The sequence below is a fragment of the Epargyreus clarus genome, unplaced genomic scaffold (assembly GCF_041222505.1).
Source record: "Epargyreus clarus isolate Ecla_fem2 unplaced genomic scaffold, WU_Ecla_fem_2.2 ptg000004l, whole genome shotgun sequence".
Taxonomy (NCBI): domain Eukaryota; kingdom Metazoa; phylum Arthropoda; class Insecta; order Lepidoptera; family Hesperiidae; genus Epargyreus; species Epargyreus clarus.
The window spans coordinates 6,698,528-6,721,385 of record NW_027332212.1 but is presented as its reverse complement, the minus strand read 5'-3'; the positions used below and the strand labels follow the sequence as shown (position 1 = coordinate 6,721,385).

The 22,858-nt window shown below is 33.9% G+C and overlaps 1 protein-coding gene across 1 annotated transcript in view; it reads right to left on the bottom strand.

The window, feature by feature from the left end:
• Window positions 1-20,177, bottom strand: part of LOC140757373 (uncharacterized) — a 112,031-nt gene extending 91,854 nt beyond the window's left edge. Inside the window, exon 1 of the mRNA XM_073093039.1 lies at window positions 19,723-20,177. The gene's annotated coding sequence lies outside the window, so the exon portion shown is untranslated. The remainder of the gene's footprint in view (window positions 1-19,722) is intronic.
• Window positions 20,178-22,858: the final 2,681 nt, after the last annotated feature.

Below are 22,858 nucleotides of genomic sequence, written 5' to 3'. Positions count from 1 at the left end.
CATTCAACTTAATATACCATCAAAATGTCTTCGAATGAGTCGATCGTAAACAAAGATATAGAAAGACGAAATGGAGGTCATTTTGATGACAAATAGGGCTACATAAATATCAAGCTCCTAAAATTTTCTCGTTGCCTCAAGCAAGTCTTGTTTCAATTCCAAGATTGAACGTAAAACTTTTATCTTCAATATTTCGAACACCCATACCTATATCTCTTTATTGATATAATTCCGAGCTTAAAACTTTTCAACTGAGAGGATCAGTGTATCGAAGTAAGTTACAAGTAATTTAGTACAAATATTGTAGCTAAGACGTTCCAATCTACGAAAGATATTATGTTGGATTATTCGGGATTCTACTGATTACGTAACCTGGGTATTTTCGCGAAAATTGGTTTAGTATTTTTAGATAAACAGATATAAAAATAAAAAAATGGATTACGGCTTTTTCTTGCTTTTGTAATTTTTGGGGTTCCGTACCCAATGGGTAGAAACGGAACCCTATTACTAAGACTTCTTTGTCCGTCTGTCTGTCACAGGGCCATATCTCCGGAACCGTAATAGATAGACATATGAGATTTTTGCAGAGTATGAATAACGGTAGCCGCTATAACAACAAATACTAAAAATAAAATAAAGTTGAAAGGTTGCAAAGTAAGAAGTTTCGATTAACAATAATATCTTGATCAAAGGTAAGAAAGGTATAGGCCATGATCCACGTTAAAGTAAGACGTAATTAATTTCAAACATTTCAAAATTATGACTATAACGCCCTGTATATCATTTTTGTGTGTGGTTTCAAATCCCACCTTTTACTACTTCTAGACTATCGCTGTTTTCCAAACTTGTACACCTTCTGTAAGTAGTAATGTAATCAAAAGTCGTGATGCAATAAAATAACCTACATTTACATACAAATTGCATATAAATAATTCAACTTTTATTAGAATCATTTAGTTATTGTACTTGCCCCTTTATTGCCCGAAACAATAACAAGAGCTATTTAAATTTCAATTTTACACGATACCAAAATCGTCCATGTCCACTCAACATTACAAAGTCTTATTAGACAAACCCGTCTTGTTAGAACAGGACTTATGCAAATGAATGAAGGGTATTTAAAGCGGTTGTGTATCCTGGATTAAAGGGAGTGACGTCACCAGCTGTTTTTGCAACGCCACATGGTGTCGGCTTAACAAAACAAGCAAGGGTAAGGATTTTGTACACTTGTGCTCGGATAGATGGGAAGATATAATTGGATATTCTATTGGTTTTCATTATATACAATGTTCATGTTAGTAGGATATACTTCATTGATGTACCTTCATGTAACTTTTAGAAATTCAAAAATTTAATAAAGATTAACTGTACATTCGTATTGTATTATTTATGTAGCTCAAACGTTATGTTGTTATTTCTGCTTTATAACAGCAGCGTTAGGCGCTGCTGTGTTCCGTTTTGAAGGGTGTGGTAAAGGAGACAGACTTTTCCGAGGCGTTCTAGCTCAGTCCTCAGGGGTAGCGGCGCATCTATGGCCGACCTCAGGTAGGAGTATCTAATCCTAACTGGGGTTAATTACAGATGTCCATGGGCGGCAGTAGCCACTAACCTTCAGGTGGACTGCATGCTCGTCTGGTACTCCTATATTATAAAAAATATAGTAGTGGCAGTAGATACGTCCTTAACTTAACCCTTATAATTTAACAAAGGTCCCGTGATCACTATTAAGAAATTGGTTCACAATGAAGATAGAAATATATCTCCTATCCCCTAATACCTCCAATGGTAGTCGATACTGAGCATTGACAAATTAATTAAACAATAACGAACGTAGCGAAATATTTAGTCCCTGTGTACTCAAAGGTTTATGTGTACTTTATTTGGGCTTAAAAATTAATTTGTCAAAGCTCCTTACTTAAGTATTTATTCAAAGTTACCTTTACAATACGAGCAAGTTAAAACGCTGAGAATACGCTGTATATTTTCGATAAAATTATTCAACAATTCAACTTATGATTATATTTTTATCTATAATTTTTATATATAATCACTTATCTGTACACGTAAATAATATAATAGTCATAGAGTGTAGGAAAGGTAGACTGCATGCGCGTCTGCTACTCCTATATTATAAAAAAAGACTGTAAGTGTGACCATTTGAATATTTAATTTATTAATGCCCGTTGTTATTAATCAATCTATCCAAACTTTTTCCTACCAAAGATCGATATTTGACTTAGTTCATATTAGAAATGATCAAATTTGATCTTTGACAGTCAAATTTACAATAGATCGAGTATAAATAACCGGTGTAATTACACCTGAAATTATTGTCTTATGATATAATCAAGTTTAACGTTTACACTACCGCTAAACTACTTACGAAAAACAACAAAACATTTTTCCACTTTTATTAAACTTCAAACGTTTATCAGCGGTTCCTGAACGTAGTTAAGATATTTCTGAAGCACACCCGCTCTTTGATAAGTCGGGATATCGTGTAATCTTTCCGTACTTCACGTCTTTGTTTTAGAAAACCTCTCGGGAGACCGGATTCGTTGCGAGCGTCTCACAGCTTAAGAGTACATTATCTATGTCAATACGAAACGGGAGTGCCGTTTCACGAACATTCTGGTGTATCACATGTATCAATAAGCACCCGTTTGGGACACATTACGTATACAGATTTGTGTCCGATACTCCGCTGTACCATAATGTAATAGCGGTTATTATTTTCCATTAAGACTCTTTTTGTTTGGTCGGTGAGTCGGTGACTCGCGTTATTTCGCGTGAAAAGATGTTTCTTTGAAGGATAATTACGAATTACGAAGATTTTCTGGCTGTGTCCATTCAATTGTGTAGTGAAGCGAATTTCTCTTTATTTCTCCTATACCTATTTCTTTTGATAATATGATTAGTTCATAATCATAGGCTCATTAAATTGTCATTATAAGTAGATTTCCTCACAAATTGAAATATGTAGGTATATGACAGTATGAAAATATTAGTACGTCAATTGAGATTGTTTTGAAATATAAATCTTCATTATATCGTTTTAATCGATGAAAATTATGCAGGTGTATCTAGAAAAATATTTTGAAAATACAAAATTCTATTACTATTTTTGTAGCTTTAAAGAAACTAATTAGTTTTATTGCTAAACAAGACTCATTAAGATTATATAAGAGCACAAGATATTATATCATAAGGGGTAACATGTGTGCAAGCGTAGCATAAACGCAGTCTTAGTTAAATCCTAATGGAAAAAATAAACCGCACTAGCACAAAGTCACTTATACTGATTCTTAACATAATACAGCTTAAGCCGATAATAAATTAGAGTTTCTATTAGTTTATGCAAGTCACAAATAATGCAAAGTACGGTACGTAAGGATATTGTTAGTGTTGTGTGTCGTGACATGAAACCTAGAAAAGAAAAACGAAATAGACGTAGGATAGATAGATTAATCTACCACTAGTACTTGTCAACGGTTTCTCCTCTCCACCTCAGTTTCGCCGCGACCACGATCTATGCAACTGGGTCGAAATATCGGCAATAAAAAATTACCCGTGAGTACCCGTTACATAATAAAATGCTTCTATCTTAACTATTATTTTACTAAAACACTTATCTCAGTAGTAAACATTATCTTTATTCAGATTTGGATAGAATGAGAAGATTAATTATAATACTTTGATTAAATATATAAATTCAGTTTTTGTAGATCAGATTAGAAAAAAAGATAATCAACATTCTTTCGTGCCCCAATTTTAATCTTGAAAGCTGCTAGAATAAAGACAAAACTAGATGGCTCTACAATCGGCGTGATTCAATTATACCGTCATATTATAATATATACTAGCTGACCCGGCAAACGTTGTGTTGCCATATAAATAAAAAAATGTTATGGGTGAACAACCCTTATCGCTTAGGGTTATAAAAAATAAATAGTAGCCGATTCTCAGACCTACTGAATATGCATATAAAACTTAGTGAAAATCTGTAGAACCGTTTCGGAGGAGTACGGTAACTAACATTGTGATACGAGAATTTTATATATAAGATTTTATATTACCATTATTTTAAATTATTGCTTATTATTAAGGATAACTATGTTATCTTACGTATTCTTCACTTGTAATCATAATTATTTAAACAAATTTTATATTATCGATAGGTCATAACAAAGCAATTTCAATAAAATAAACATCGTAGATAACTTTATTAGACAGATGGTGGTCTTTCTATAAAAACTAATGAATAGAACCGAATTTGAATAGAGAACAAAATACGAGATAATCCCTTTCAGTTGGCGTCCCGTTAAGTGAAAAATCAATACACTCACTACCAAAATTGGTATTCATGGTCGTATTTAAAATTCAAATAAAGTTTTAACTCGCATTCTCCCCGCCGTGCCATTTGATTACTGTTTTGATTACAAAGGGGGTCGCTATTCATTTTTCGAAGGGTTCGAGTGGTCAGTTGATCGATAATTACCAACCCCGGGCTATCTTTGTGTTTGTATTCATGATCAAAGCTTCGACGCTCTATAATTGTTTTTGCTTTGAACGCTATCTACATTTTTGATATATCAAAGAACTATTGTTGCTTGATTTTTATCAGTTGCGTGTATGTCGTTGATGGTATCGCACTTTTTATTTTAATTTATACCCATGAATAGGTTTTCTGTTTCGATTCTCAGCTGATAAGAATCAATTCCAGGAGTTATCCTGATTTAATTAATTTAAACCTTCGACTATCCTTTTCGCTTGTGTATGCATTGTATATAAAATTTCGCTCTTTTGTTGGTTTCCAATTGATTGGTTGCTAAAAGTGGACTAAGATGTGGTTCTTATACAACCATTTTATAATTTATACATGTATTTTATAATTAGAATCGAAATGCAGACAGTTACAGTCTTTTAATTCTGATTTTATTTTTTATATACTTTTAATATTGTAATTCACTATTACCACCTAACATAATGTTATATTAGGTATGTATATGCTATGTTCAGAGTAGGTTTTATAATTTTATGAATATGAATTATGAAAAGCTTAAGGTATTCTTGAGGTTTTTTATTGTTACAAAATGGTCCTAAGCAAACAAAAACGAAAACTACTAAAGATTGACATAATTTTACAAAATATTTAGCGTTAATTTACAAAAAAATGAAGTAATTAAAATATTCGCTTCCGATACCATTTTGAGAAAAAAATATGATACTTAATATGATATGAGCCCTAAAGTGACCGCAATAGGATGAAAACATATAATTTACAGTGAGAATTTACATGGATTCGCACCGTACTGACTTTCTAGTACCTACTTACACTTTCTATTAGGCAGAATTTGTCAAATTTCTGTCTAGAGTAAGCACTTTTAACAAGGATCGTTAGGAGTAAGTCATATAATCACTGGTTGCTTGTTTCTTTAAAGGCTTTTGTACATTACAAGCACGTTGTACCGTATTCCATTTTTCATACAACACTGCTGCACAATCATTGCGGCGTGTTACAATTTTCGTATGTTGATGGTTCATATAAATTGTATAAATGTAGGAAAATTAGACGCGTTAAAAAAATTTTTTGCAACGAAGTTGTCAAATCGTTATATAAGAAAAAAGCGTTATGATCCCTTCATGCAATTTCCTCCTTTTCTGTCTCCTTCTAGTGTGTGTATTAACAGACACTCGTAGTGTATGTGTGCGCGCAAATATCAAAATTCGAGCAGGTGAGCATCATGCGCCGCTGATTATATAATTTAAATGCTGAACGCATCGAATATTTATAATTATCTCATTTTGTTAATACCGTACTTGAGTTATATTGTCTCTTTATAGCATTCTTGCAATGAATATTCGAAAAATGGAGGAAGTTAACAAACTTGGGAAAGTAAGTTAATGACAAGTATTTAGCATTATTATGTTCGCTTATTGTATGTTTCTCGAAAGTGTACCTATTTCTAAAAAAATTTTTTAAAGGGAGTCGTCTAACCTTATACAAAACAGCAAAATTTTTGATCTCTCTAAACTTAAGAGTTATCGTAATGCACTAAATATTTTCAGATAGTCAAAGTAATTGCTAAAAGTCAATCCGCATCTCCATTCGTTTAAACACTTTATATTATTTAAAAATGAGAGCGTGAAAGTCATTAAAATAAAGGGGAAAATAAAAAGCATTTGAAAAGAATGAGGTTAAATAGATATTTTTTCTTTGAAAGCTCTATTGAGTTTCAGTATAAAGCACATTTTGTTCGACGTTGTGGTCGTAAAATCTACCCAAGATTTTAATTACGAGGGTCTTTCTAAAAGTGACCAACACATGCCAACGACATTAAATTAAAAAGTGAAATTAATTAGGCGAAAACAATAAGGATTTGCGCCGGAAAATATTGGATTTATTTTGACAGCATTCTTGTTTATGAAAACATGTTTATTAGACGTTATTTTTAAATTTGATAACTTGGTTTTCTTTGCTATTACCGGTAGCATTAATTATACCAGGTTTTAGAACAGAGTCTCAAACAAAATTATTTGTAAGTTTCGTGAATTTTAAATCATTGTCACTGATAGTCGCAATATTTATTTATGTCTTTTGTTTTTGAGTTCGCAATGCAGTAAGGTGAAATTATAAACCTTATTTATTAGACTGACTACCATTGTAATATACCTATTACTTATACAATGAATTAATAATTATTCTTTATTTTATAGAGTTCAACTGCGGTCCACCCATCCTTAATTCACCGCTGATGAAATAAAAGTGAATTTTATGTAACTAAAGCAGGTCTTATCTAAGGGTCAATTACGAATAACCATCCCGTGCCCACCTGACAAAATATAAAAGTAATACAAACATTTGTCCCAAAGTTATCACAAAAGCATCGAACGTAAACCGTACCATTTATTTAAATCCAGGCTTCATACATACCAGTGCGCTAGTGGAGTGGAGCTGCAAAAGTTACTTTATATATTCCGAACGGCACCCAAGTACCAACAAATGTAGCAACTGAAATGTTCTGTTTGCAGAGCGGCCTATTTCCCGCCTGTGTTCAGAACGCCGCTGTCCTGAACAAATCGATACTATATTTTTAAAGCTCCACATAAAAAGTTTTGCTTGTACCCGCTCGGTGGAGATCAAACAGTTAGTTCTATTTCTATTTTAGTTGCTGTGCCTGATTCATAGTAAGTACGCCTAAATGTTTTTTTCTATTGGAAAAGTTTTGTGGCGATTTTAAATTACACAATACATTGGATTATTAATTTACGCACATTTAATGACAACTCGCATTAGTAAACCATACTAGTTTGTCACGCAGTGTTCCATGTTTGATGTTCGGCAAATCAAACACATAAATGATGAATGTATCGTTTGTGATCTGTGAGCGTATTCATCTTTGTAACCAAAATTAAACCCAAAGACTCCGGAAAAGTATTCTAATGTGACGCTACAAGGCTGTGAGGCTTTTATAATGTACCACTATTGATAAACCGTGTAGCTCCGCTGTCATCGTAACGTCAAACAGATATAAGCATGATTTTTTGAAATTTGTTTCTAATTCTTTCTATATATATTTTAAATTAGCAAGCGATCATGCAGTCCACTTAATGATGAGTGGATTACTGCCACCCATTGACATGGGATAAAAAGTGCGATGGTGATGACACTAGAATCGAACCACAAAGGTCTATCTTTAAAATGTGTATGATTTTAGACTAATACTAGCTGACCCAAACGTTTTGTTGCCATATAAATAAAAAAATGTTAAGGGTGAACAACCCTTATCACTTAGGGGTATAAAAATAGATAGTAGCCGATTCTCAGACATAGTAAATATGCATATAAAATTTGGTGAAAATCGGTAAAGCCGTTTCGGAGGAGTACGGTAACTAACATTTTGACACGAGACTTTTATATAGGTATAAGATTATAAAATAATTTAAAATATACTGCAGAAAAAAATTATATATATCCAAGCATCACAACTCGAACAATACGTACATTACTGTTGGTTATTAAGTGTAAAAGCCACTATTAATTTATAATCAAACAAATCATCATACAGTAGCGTTTACTGACAGTAAAACGTGCTTCGTATTCAAGAAAGCGACTATTGTCTGCATTCTACAAAGGACGGATAATTGATTTTCATTGGTTATACCGTTATTATTTGATGGATTCAAACAAAGTTATCGTTCTACTTTTATTTAACAATTAAATGTAAGTAGAAAATTACTCTAAATGTAAATAGAAAGAACATTAATTCGACAATTTTAATATCGTTTTAAAAGCGTTAGTTTTTTATATTATTTTTAACGTCTTTCATATGATTTTTAATCTCAAAAAGTTAATGTGCGATGAAATATCTAATTTGTATTCGTTTTTCGTTAGGAAATAAAATACATGTTATGCCAGGAAATCTGATAATACACGTATGGAGTTATTCTTTAAAGGTATCAAGGTTTTTAGTTTCATTGTTTTTACCCGACTGCCAAGGAAGGGTTATGTTTTTCGCGCGTATCTTGTATGTTTGTCTTTCTTTATTTGATCCGATCTAACAAACGGCTGGATGAATTTCAAGAGTTAAAGTGTCATTATATTTGTCTCAATGACCCGAGTGTCCTTAGATAGGTGTTAGTAAAAAAAAATCAAAATGGCGGATTTTTGGCGCGAAATAGTAACACATTTAAAAAAAAAAGTTAACCGAACCTATCGAGTAGGGTATCAAATGAAAGGAAATTAAACGGAGATTATAAAAACATATTTGTATATATATAAAACAGTAAGGTGACTGACTGACTGACTAACTAAATGACTTTTTCATTTTTCAGAAATCAACGTACAGCCTAAACCAAGGACTTTACAGTTCTGAAATTTTGCACACAGGTTTTCTATATAGCTTGAATAAGTACTAAGAAAGGCCTTTTGGAAATTCTACCCTTAAGAGGGTAAAATGGGGGAAAACAGTTTTTTTGAAATCCTTTAATTTTGAAGCAACTACTATAAAATTTTGTATTTGGATTTCTGGATAGGAACAAGGACGCACTTATTTATCCCCCTCCGAAAAATCAACCCCGTAGAGGGTAAAATAAGGGTTAGAAGTTCATTTGAACTATCGTCAATTTTGAAGCAAACACTATGACATTTTGTATCAGGCTTGTTGGATAAAAATAATGAAATGCTACCTCTAACGAGGTAAAATAATGACCGAAACTTTGATTTACTGAAGTTATATATTTTATAGACCGTAAATGGTGATTTTTTTCGCGAAATAGTAACACGTTTTAAAAAAATTAACCAAACCTATCGAGTAGGGTGTCAAAATAAAGGAAATTAAGAGGAGATTACACATACATTATATAATATATCTTTTTTATAAAATTCTCGTGTTAGTTACCGTACTCCTCCAAAACGGCTTCACCGATTTTCACCAAATTTTATATACATATTCAGTAGGTCTGAGAATCGGCCACTATCTATTTTTTTACACCTAAGTGATAAGGGTTGTTCATCCTTAACATTTTTTTATTTATATGGCAACACAACGTTTGCCGGGTCAGCTAGTACATACATATATACTCGTATATACACATCGAGATGACTGTCTGACTAAATGAGAGAGTTGATGTGCCAGAGATCAACGCAAAGGGAAACCGCTGAACTTAAGCGTGCTGGAATTTTACACATAGGTTCTTTATATAGTGTAAATGAACACTACGAGGATAAAATAAAATAGGATAATATTGTTTGAACATTTTTTGTTTTTGAAGCAGACACCTACTATGAAACTTTGTATTTGGCTTTCTGTATAAAAATAATGAAATGCCTATTTCACTGCTTTTGGAAATTCTACTTCAGCCTTTTTGGTGCAGTCGGGTTTTTGATTTTTTAAATTAATTACTTGTTGAACCAGGACTCTATTAGTCTTAAATCGGCCTCTACGCGACTATAATTGAATTTAAAATTGTGGTTACTTAAATTTTGAAGATTTATTCAAATATCGTAGACCGATGTTAATTTGCTACAGCATTCAGCATAATTCGTGAATTGTTCAATGAGAATGGAAAGATAAAATAGGGGGTATCCAATGTCATAACCATGAAATACGCTTCGTGCGAGAATGCGATTGCCGTCGAATCTGTACTGCCATGAGCACGGGAAATTGAATTGAGCTCCTCAAGACACTATTTCGGTTATGTCTCTTGGAAAATGTGTAAATTGCAACAGCTTTGTAAATGAATCGCTCGAAACATAAGGGAGTAAGCGATCCGTCAAATGACGCAGTACCAAATAATTTGGGAGTTTTTTTTATGTATGGCAATACCAAGCGCTTTGCGACCGTTCTTGATTTGATTTCCATGCCTCGCTTAAATCTTTGTAAAGAAAATTCGAAATGTATTGATTTACCTGCATAACCGATACCAGATATTTTAACGTAGGCAGCTAGCTAACATCATCTACGATTTTCAGTATGTACATTGTATAAGGAGAATTGCTTTACATGTGTGAGTGTGCGCGCTTGCGTTTGTGTGTATGTGTATACATGCATGCGTGCTTGCGTGTGTGTATTTTCACAGTATCAAACTCTGAAATTGTTCCCTCCAACCAAATTTTTTATCGTGACAAAAGAATTTACAAAACACGTCATCGGTATCCGCGATTTATATACATAGATATATACCAGTAGATATTCGGAAAGCATTTTAAAGGTCCGCCTAAAAGGTAGAATACCCTTATGAATTTTTATATGGGACGAGGAATTTTATGCTCGCTCCTTCAAATATGCCTCCCGGCTAAATGTACCTTACAACGTGAAATGATCCGGAGTTGTCTATTCCTACCCGCCCCATATACTTAAATGATTCCTTTTTGTCGTCAGAAACACATTACAAGCTGATGAGCTCTGATATTTCCACGTATACTGGAGGTTTTATGTATTTTGTATTAATATTTAATAATAATCATAAGGGACATACAAATAGTAGTAATACTTTTATTATATAATTAATAGTAGTAGAAAGAAATAAAACTGATATACATTAGCAAAATTGTATGTGTGTTTGAAAGCGCATCAAATGAAAACTATTAAATTGAATCGAGTGTAGTCTGTATCATGTATTACCATTTAGTATTTTTATTATTTACATTAAACATGTATTAAATCTAAAATTTTGAATATGGTAGAACCCTTTGTGGTTCGACTCCGCCGGCACCACCGCCACACCTATTTCTACCTAATAACAGCAGTGTTGGGCGCTGCTGTGTTCCGATTTGAAGGGTGTGGTAAGGGAGACAGACTCTTCTGAGGCGTTCCAGCTTAGTCCTCAGGGGTAGCGGCGCATCTGTGGCCGACCTCAGGTAGGAATATCTAATCCTATCTGTGGTTGATTACAGATGTCCATGGGCGGCAGTAGCCATTTACCATCAGGTGGACTGCATGCTCGTCTACTACTCTTATATTATAAAAAAAATCATATTCCTATTTACAGTCGAAACTCGTATACAAACCTTTGAAAAGCATTTCAACAACTAAACTTACAATTCTTTTGAAATGTAACGCTTATTAATAAAGATATTCCTTTCACAACGATCCCTATACCCTATATCCATCCGTTACGCAATTAAACCGAACCGACCGTCCATTGAGATTTGCATATAGATATGCGATTATGGCAAATGGCTCGACTTTGTAACGATGTGTTAAAAAAAGATTATTTTTTGGATATCGTTTGACTAATTTTATTTGCATAACAATTCGCATTGGAGCTGAGCGCTCGAGTGTGCTCCAGGCCTTCCCTAGGGGAAGTCGTGTCCAACAGAGACACAATATATAAAAGTATTGCAATTTATCTAAATTATGGGTCAGAGTAGCAAGGGCCCCTTTCCTGTCGCGCGCGACGCCTGCATATACGACCCACTCCACACATGAATTGATTCGCTGTTGTCTTTTCGTTACCGGTATGCGTGTGTATAAAACGATAATATTGAAGTGGCACGCGTGTGGGAGAAACGCGTGCGGGCGTAAACACGCGCGACAGGAAAAATGGCTTAACCATACGATTTTCCACAAGTATTAATATTTCAACCCAATTATATGGATCGTGGTTACGGCAAAACTGAAATGGCACTATTATTGACCGATAGATAGATTGATTTTTCAACTGTGTAACGCCTGTTATTAATAAAAATCAATACATTCAATGTGACAAGTAGGGAGAAATCGTTACATTTCAATCATTGATAGACAAAACATTCGATAGATTGTTTATTACCATATTACGTAAATCCGTTTTTGAGACATAAAGAAATATCATGCATGAGTGTAAAATTCGAACTAAAAAGTAAACAAAAAATACAATTATCCTTGGAAACAAAAACTATTCATTATTAAAATTCGTAAGCAAAACGTGTTAAAAACCGTCCCCATAATAACACAGGCCAGTGATTGTAATCCGCAGCGCGTGCATAGGGGAGTCTCGTAATTGTTCACTTTTCGTATGATTAATCTTTCACACTCAATGGGGTTGGTCGAATGAAATATGTGGTAGCGACATCGTCGTGTTAGCTGAATAAAATCAAAAAAATGTCACGCAAGAAAAATTGTTCCATGAATGTGTCGGAATTTGTCATTGTTTGTAAAGCAGTATGTCATGTGTGTGTGTGTGGACGGTGGTATACAAGGATCATAATGTTTAGGTGTATTTTTGCCGTTTTTTTGAAATTATTATGCAAGTCGAATTATAACATATTTACTTAAATATTTCAGATTTTATTTATATTACTTGCGTTGTGCACTTTTTATGATGGGTAAAAAATGTTAAACTCTCGTAAGGTCACGTGTTCTGATCGAAAAGTCGTAAAACGGCAAAGCAAACTGCAAAAGTCAAGATGTCTTCCGGTGTTAGCATGGAAAATATATGTGTAATTTTATTTGTTATATTTACTATTCAGGATACAGATTGCTAACCGTTCATTTTTTGTATTACAGCCACTCATGTTACCATTGATCAATTAGTCCTAATAATAACATATTCGGAGTTCACATATATCATAATAACTATATGAATAGTTCCATTTACTTTAATTAGCTACGGCAGCTCAACTTCTAAATATGGCTCGTATGGCACCCTAGAGTGATATTATAATGTTCTATGATAGATCGAATGACGTAAGCTTAGAAACAACTAATTTGTTTGCCAAGATATATAGTTATGAAGAATTTATCGTGTTTATACTTTATATTCAAATTTTACGCATTACCCATATAATTACTGACACAAATAATTGAAGTTGTATTTAATAAAATAATTGCAATAAAAATAACAAATATAAAGAATTATGATTAACTAGTTTCTATTGTAACGCCATCTAACGGCACCTCATACTGATTACTCGTCTTGGGAAATATGGTCGCTTACATGCTACTTATTCACACAAAGAAATATGGAATGCATAGTGATACTGTATCATATTATTCAAATTTTTAAAAGTTACTAAAACATCTTTATATTGCTGTTGGCGGAACCAATGTGAAATCACACAATCGGCTTGCTAAAGCTACAAATTTCGGTCGACCAAAAAATTTTTTGCTACCTATCTGTCTAAATTACTTAAAGGGTTACTCAAAATGTTTAACAAATTCAACAAAAGAGTAACAATTGAGATCGACGACCTAAACTTAATATTTTCTTTATAACGTGTAAGTAGTAGCAAGTAGTGCTCGTTAGCATGCAGTTCGCCCGTAAATAAGTGGTTATTTAGTAAATAACAAAGCTTCCATCTGAACCCGTTTACAAATACGTTGTCACTCCTGAGGAATCGCATCACATTTTAATCACACAGAAATAAAATTGAAACATATCGTTAAACAAATGCTATGTAAAAAAGCGTACTATAAACCATAGATATATTATCCTACTGACTTAGTATAATATATCTATGCTATAAACTAAGTGATTATTTGACTGACAAAACGGTGTGGTCTGAAGTAGCTCCAGCTCCACATGTACCATTAGGTTAAGTTTGACATTGTAATAAATATTTTTTTAAAGATGTGTATTATGGAGTTTCTTCCACCGCTTCTTCTCCATAACGAAACTCCTGGTGAAATGGTGGTAGTTTTATTGACATTCAAAAAGTAGTCTGTAAAGAACCTATTTTCAATAAAAAAAAATATTTGATTTGACATATAAGTCAGTCGGTTGTACCAAACAAATTCACATAGCTTAAACTGTCGGTAGCAATATGTTACCACAAATCTATAATTTCAAATAAAAGACAGTTAATAAGACTTACAAGTCGTCTTCAAACAAAGCAAATAGACCTCCTTGTTTTGCGTTGTTCACCTTAACAAAGTGAACAGCGCTTATTCTTGCTCCCAGATTAATATTTCAGATTGCGGCGGTTCCAGCTGTTGCCTCTTGACTATTGTAGTCAAGATGAACTGAGTCCGACACTTCGTGCTTCTATTTGCGGCTTTCTGTCTATCTTCTGTTAGGTACAAACTAGGGCGTTCACTTGTAACAAAATCTTGAACATTCGTCGAAAGTTCATTTCGTCGTCAGTACAGAACAAAAAGTCGGCAAAACGCGCACAAAATCATTTTATCAGTTTATTTTTTTATTAACTAATTAGAAAATGAATGATCAGGTCTAGTTTAAAATTCAGGAAAATGAGTTTTTTTACATTGCCTTCTGTTGATTTGTTTTATTGATATATTGTCTAGACTTTTCTCGCCTCATTTTATTAATAAATAATAGTCTTTGGTCCATAATTGGCAAAATATTTTTAAGTAATGATATTTTTTTACCAACATATATTTTCATTTTAGCGCAAATGCCTTTTACAATCAATTTGAAATTGGCACACATATTCGCTCAATAATAGCCGAATTAAATGAAGCCAACTAATTGAACAAATGAATTCCAACAATAGTATCATTTCGTCGAAATACAATAATTTTCTCCGCTCGACTGTTTACAGAAACTCACAAGAGTTTAGTAATACTATAAAATTTGAGTTACCATTACTTAGAATCGCTCTGGTTTGTTCGTAGCTTAACGCGGCGAATAACTTGTCAACTTCATAAATTCTGGTTGACTATATATTTTTTTTACAATATAGGAGTAGCAGACGAGCATGCAGTCCACCTGATGGTAAGTGGCTACTGCCGCTCATAGACATCTGTAATCAACCCCAGATGGGATCAGATATTCCTACTTGAGCTCGACACAGATGCGCCGCTACCCTTGAGGACTAGGCTGGAACGCCACGGAAAAGTCTGTCTCCCTCACCACAAACGGAAAACAGCAGCGCTTAACACTGCTGTCATTAGGTAGAAATAGGTGTGTCAGTGGTGCCGCCGGAGTCGAACCACAAAGGGTTCTACCACCTTCCATATGTATAGTATTATTAAAAAATAAAGTATCTATGTGTACTTGTTGACCTACTATGACAAAAAAGATCAAGCTTTGCTCATTTGTTAAATTTGTAAATGTTGTCAAACATTGTGGTTTGTTATCATTTCATAAAAATATGGTTATAAAAGTAGTTATTTTATTAGTTAATAACAAGCTGTTTTCCTTATTCTTCTAGAAAACCCTTTCCATTTGATACCTATATCACGGGTACGTATAAAATAATTGGTCCCCCATCGCCAGTAACTTTTGGCAACACGAACTGTGTTACCTTACTTATGCTCTTACATACATTTTACAAAAATTATGATTTCTAAACCCAACATCAAAATTCTCATTCCCGTAAGTCAAGTATTCGATCGATAAATTGCTCGAGTTATACCTTAACATATAGATCAGATTCTTGACCCACTGGAGCGGATATCCTGAGAAGTCGCTTGAAGTACCTACAGTCGACTGCTTTACTTTAAGGGTTGAAAGAAATTCATAATAATATTATGTAAATATACCGAATATTCGGAACGGATTTTGAATATTAAAAAGCGGAACTCTGTGGTAATTTTATTGAGAAACAAGTGCGTAGTCCTTAGGGATAAGTACGATAACTGGGAATTGGATAACTTAATATTCATGATAAAATTCGACAGCCCTTGTGATATTATTGATCTCGGAATGTGATGTTGATGAATATTTATCAAGTCATAATGTTTTTTTTATATTCCTGCTTCCGCTTATATATGTAGCGAACTCCATATACTTGTAGTTTTTATTTGAAGCCGTTAATAGATATTTTGCCAATTCCGACACCTAAAATAGTCGTCTTATATGTGAGTCAGCCGGCATCCATCGATATGCTCAATTATTCATAACGTCGAAATGTAAGCACTGCTTCACTCTAGAAATACTCCCTTGCCACATCGAACCAGAACGCACCAGCGCTTAACACTGCTGTTAAGAGGCAAAAATAGTGTAGTAGTGGTACCGCCGGAGTTGAAGCACAGAATGTTCTACCATTTCAACTAGTAGAGGAGATATGTACGAATAAATATTCAATAAAGATTGCATTCTAAATATAACCCATTACCAAACACGAGAGAAGTCTGCGTATAAAGATTGAACAAAATATACAATATAACAAATGAATCTTACGAAATATTACACATGTTTAATAAAGCTAAAAGTAACAGACAAGACAAGGCCAGCAAGTCTAAAGTAACGTAAAACTAACAAGAACTGAAACAAGTTAACATAAAGACTGTTCACGAAACTAAGTAGAAAATGGGAGAGTACATAATCGCTCGAGCAAAACCAAAGATTTCTGAATTGTTGATTATATATAAGTTTGTTACTTTCAAGCATACAGCATACTAGTATGCAGTCCACCTAGTAGTTTTAGTGGCCATCAATCCATCACTGTCCCACTGCTGGGCACGGGTCTTCTCTCAGAATGAGAAGTATTAGGCCATAGTCCACCGCGCTGGCCATGTACGTATTGGTAGACTTTGAGATTTTTTTAATAAATATTTCTAAGGTATACAGCTTTTAGTCTTTCCCGTTAAAGCAAGTTATAATTAATTTGTAATTTGCACAAAATTTTGAAAACAATGAGAGGCTTGCCTCCGATTTGAACCTCGAACCCCTCGATCGAGAAGCCGAGTTTTAATCATTAGGCTATTACTGCTTTTTTACTAATGCTACCTACTAGTAGTTACTGTACCTCGTGGACATCATCGTCAATTGCTAACAAGGTAACAATGAGAAGGGATACTCGTACCAGATGTAGAACAAACTCCCTCCCATATTCTCAGAATGCTATAACATGGAGCTCGTCAAAAGAGTCAAGTATAATTCATTTTCAAATAAAACCCTGCATTGGTGACGTTCTTGATGTTGAGAATGCCTATATGCCACATTACCTACTATTCGCCTTCTGAATCTAAGTCGACCCAAAATCGCCCACCGAACTAAGACAGTTTCTTATTTCATAAAAAGTATAATAAAGATTATTTCAAACGTAAGAAAGAACGAAAGAAAATTCAAATGTAATTTTCTTTCTATTTTTGTCAGAAAATACTAGCTTATCATATCTTGTTTTTAAAACGCAAAGTGAAACAGACGTTATTCTAGTGAGAACAATAAGAAATAGATAACTTCTTCCCTTATACAACCGTAAAGGTGTGAACAAAACAAAGCGTCCATGTGCCGGCCTTGTGCCTGTAACCTTTTTGCGCAAAGTTGTATTAAATTCATAAGTAGAGCGAAGCAAAAAGGCCTTACGTCCCTCCTGACACACATAATGGACAAATACTCGTACACTTTCCATCTATATTCTCACACATTCTCATATGAGGTGACATTTTAGTGACATTTCCGCTATATTCCCGTACATTTGACCAATAAAGTGACATCATTCGCTTCAATGGACCTTTTTATCAACGAACAGGAACTAAAGAGTCGAAACTAAAGAGTAGAGGTCGCGTTCCGATCCGGTAGTAGTTTAAGAAAATATTGTAACTGACAATTTGTAAGTGCCGTCGTTGGCCTATAAAAAATAAATATATATTTCATTTTATTTTATTTCATTTCAGTCGCTTTCTACGCTAAAAATCTCACATTAGGATTCCCTGTCATGGGTGCTATGGATACAGACAAACACCCATAGTCAGAACAGAAATCTAAATTTATTATCATTTGGAAATCTAAATTAAATTTATCATTTAAAAATCTACTCATCATCTAATCATTTTAAAATCTAATCTGTCATTTAAATCTAAATTTATCATTTAAATTTCTGGCTGACTGAGAATCGAACCTGAAACCGTGGGTCAAACCGGTACGATGACTGCTACGCCGCGCGGGTCGTCACGGTTCTAAGCTAGAACTTTTGGATATACAACCTTCATTTCTGTTTACTGGGCGGGGTACCTTTGATATGTAGCACCAACACTGGTTTTGAATAGTATTTATAAATATATATTAAATTATATAATTCATAAATTACATTAAAAATAAAAGAGAAAGTTAGGTAAAGAGAGAGAGAACAGGAACATTTAGTATATTTTTTGTGCAGATATACGAAGCTGTTCTTTGTTTTATAAAGAAAATTCTGAAATAAAAAATTAATATATCTTTGAAAAGCCGAGTCATTTACAAATTAGTGTAGCAATAACCTTAGTATAAATTGGACTTTAGTATAGCATGTAAACGATATTTTGGGTAACCAAAATCATGGTAAACCAACATCGAATATAGACGGCCCTTGTGTAGATGACCACTAGTGGCATTTTCGTGGCTTAGAAGGTTTTAAGTGGTGTCAATTCTAGTTTTATTAACAGGTGATTTGACAAAGTTAATTTGGTTATTTAAACACTATAATTTTTGGTCTTATTTATACCTTTAATAAGCCGCAGAAGTGTAGGGAAATATATTTCTTCACAAAGTTGCGTATGAGCTCATGAAAACATATACACATATGAATTTTGTATAAAATAGTAGCCGCGAATAAGCATGTAACCTTATGTGACCGCCACTATACCTGTCGAAGTAATACCAGCATAGATGTCTGTCTTAATGCACAAAGACTAAGTAATGAAATAAATTACTTACTGGTTATGCTTTTTCACACAAAACGTACGGAAGTATTGACTACCCCAGGTAGCAAGATTGACTCGAACTATATGCTTATTAGTTCAATAAAGTACGTCATGTATTGACAGCAATAGGCTAGCTTTAAACGGCCTACAGACACTGAACGCGTCTAAACCGGACCGTCATTATTTAGACAGGCACTGCCCGTGTTTGCACGGCTTCGTACGGTAGATACGTAAGCATACATTAAAAAGGAAAATACTTTTTGTCTGTCACAGCACGCGTCTGACACGGTCTGTGTCATAAATAAATGAAACCTAATATGTACTATTATCTTGAACACATGAGCTGCTGTAACTGATTCCTAACACGGTAGATGTGCTTCCTGCTTAGAGTCTTTAGGAATAAATTATATATCTGAATATTGCCTAAATAATAATAATAAGTAAGTTTAGCCTAATTAAAATAAATAAATTAATTTAAATAAATATTACTTTTGGTTAAATTATTAGTTAAAAATTATATTAATTACACTATATAAATAGTCATTGATTATAAAAAATGTACTTCTTTAAAAAAAATTAATTAACAATAGAGTGAATCTGAAAGATAAAACAGATTTAACTCTACGAAAAAAAAATTAAAAATAATCATAATTCACATACTAACAATTATAAAAAGAATACGTTATTATAAAAAGAAGTAACTATTTACCTTATAGCATCACAAGTACAGGAACTCCATGAAAGCACTCGCTACCCAATTGTTCGATATTAATTACGTTCCACTAACACAAAGCAACGCACGTTAAACAGTATGTACGGCGAAAATCCCCTAATATCCTTTATTAAACACAAAACTATTAATTAAACTCTATCTCATTCAATCTGTCAAACCGACTGCGAGCAGTTCCAATATGTAAACTAAGGTTTATGTCATTGATAAATTAGCTTTCAAAAATTATATAAACGCTAAGTAACGGCCCCTCTGGAGGACAAAGGACGTCCTCTCTTACCATACTGTCTCCGCTTTTACGAGTCACAAGGCTTTTATTCACATCAAACAAAAAATAACAAAACGGCACGATTCGTCGCCGGTCCTATTGTCCGATAATGTGGGTAGGGAACACATGGGGAGCTACGCCGTAGCCGCGTCGTAGTGCCGCTACGGTCGGCTCGCTACTGGTGGGGGCTACGCGGGCCCGGACCGTGCACCCACACGCGAGCACGAAGCTATACCTACGCGCCCGGTAACGCACACTAGCGTTCCACTTACAAGAGGCCCACAAGAGGAAGCGGGAAAGTAACATTTTTGGGCTTGTAAATGATGTACACACTAATGGTGATTCACTCACACACCCAAACGCCCGCCGTCGCATAAGTACGCTCATGCCCATACACAGTGAAGCGATTTAAACTTGTAATCCTTAACGATGATTTGAATTTAAGGGATTTAGTACATCCTAGCGACAATAAAACAAATGCAAAACATTTGGATTTTAAATTTGGATCGGTTGTAGCCTCGCTTCGTATATACCTACATCGCGCACGAAAACCAAAAAAGAAATTCTTACTAGAACTTAAAGGTTAGATTCTTAAAGGTCGTAGAACCCTTTGTGGTTCGACTGGCGACCGGCACCACCGCCACACCTATTTCTACCTAATAACAGCAGTGTTAAGCGCTGCTGTGTTCCGGTTTGAAGGGTGTGGTAAGGGAGACAGACTTTTCCGAGGCGTTCCAGCTTAGTCCTTAGGGGTAGCGGCACATCTGTGGCCGACCTCAGGTAGGAATATCTAATCCTATCTGGGGTTGATTACAGATGTCCATGGACGGCAGTAGCCTCTTACCATCAGGTGGACTGCATGCTCGTCTGCTACTCTTATATTATAAAAAAAAAAAAAAAAAAAAGAGTAAAATGTTACTTTAATGAAACTGTAGTTCGATAAATATTTTCGAAACGTTTATTAAATCAAGTTATTGGAGTTTTCTGTTTATGAAAGCTCGTAAAAATAAGTTATACGCAACTCATAACGGCTATAAAAATCAAGGCGTCAGCTGCATTTTTATATTACATCGCCGAAAAGGTATTTTTTAATTAAAATAACCAAGATAAAACAACAAAGCCGGTACACGTTGGCGAAATTTATTCAAGAAATATATTTTAGTAATTCACAGTGAACGTTTCTTCTTAAAATTTAAAAATATGATTTTAATGAACTACTATAATCAAGTCGTATATAAAACATAAAATAATTCACAAAAACTTTAAATTTTTCAGAAGACTTTTAAATTATACAAAAGACAGTGGTTGTAAAATTAAAACTGAATAATAAATTGTTTTTTTTTTTTTGGTAAATATCTTACCAGTGCTTTTCAACCTTTTTAATGGCCCCTTAATATGTAAAAATATATTGCGACTCCCCGCATTTTCTAATTTGTTCTTAGTTGTGTTAATTATGTTACTAACGATAAATCCATTAAAAAAAATATATATGCTGGTTAAATACATAATTATCTATCTACTAAGGTAGAGTTAACTGTTCTTTACCAAAAAATATTTACTATAGTATATATTTATTTAAAATGTATGTATTTTATTTTCTTTTTATTTTTACTATGCGACGTCTCGCGACCCATTTGTCGAGCTTTCAAACTTTCAGGGGTTCGCGGTCCATACTTTGAAAAACTCTGCTTTACTTAGTTTTAGTGTACACCATATAAATATGCTCAAATGTTTTGTTATTAATTAATTAAGGTTAATTTTGGGAATATATTGTCCAAACAAAGTTTATAATCGTCAAGAAGATACAACAATTCATAGGACTAGGACTTAATAGTACTAAGTAGTTACGTGCAGTAGAGTGTATAAGGGTGCGAAACTTACACGAAACTTTCAAACTTAATCGTTAGGGATAACAGCGTATTATTACGAGATAGAACTCCAATCTATTTTGTGATTATTGTGTAATTACAGATGACTACAAATGACCGACCACGTGGTACGAGTATTGTTGACATCTGCATTCAACTCTAAAAAGGATTGATTGGTCTGAGTATTATGATTTTATTTGAATACAAATTGTATGTTAAGTTTTTATTGTCACTTTATATTTTCACTGACAGCCGCGCGGCCAGAAGCGGACTGACAGCCGCGCACGTATGCGCCCGAGTCCCACCGAGATAACGTGTCGGTGAGCAATGTCTATGCGTGCGTTGCTCGAGCCCGCTTTGTATGAAGATTGACTTCTGTTAGTTTATATTTTGTGGTAATACCTAAGCCCAAGCTAATTCAAGCTTGAGTACAGACGTCAATGGACGACAGCAGCCACTTAACATCGTTTGACTGCGTGCTCGTCTACTACTTCGATAATAAAAAAACGCCTCAAAACAAATCACATCAATACTTGATACCGCCGTTACAAGGCAGAAATTCAAATTGCGTAAGTGAAGTCACAGGTCACGCTAGTTTAATTATAAAAGGTTCATGTATACTAAACTTTTCAGGGTATCGTCGAAACGGAACCCGGTTAATGTAGTTGTCTATCTATCTGTCAAACTGTCCGTCTGTCTCGTGTTTGAAGCAATCCGTTTAAATCTACAATAATTGGAGTTTCGTGTCCCGATACTAAAATTAGGCATTGATGCTAATTTAATTTGTATAAATTTATATGTAAATGCTAATTTTTTATTCATTTTTATTTAAATATGTACCTACATAATGTTTAAAAAATATTAAAAAGGAATATTGATAGAGTTGATGTTTCAAGCCTCAAAAAATGCAGTGTCCACTGAGCTCTACAATTTGACAGGATAATAACATCGTCCAATAGAAGGTAGTAGAACCCTTTGT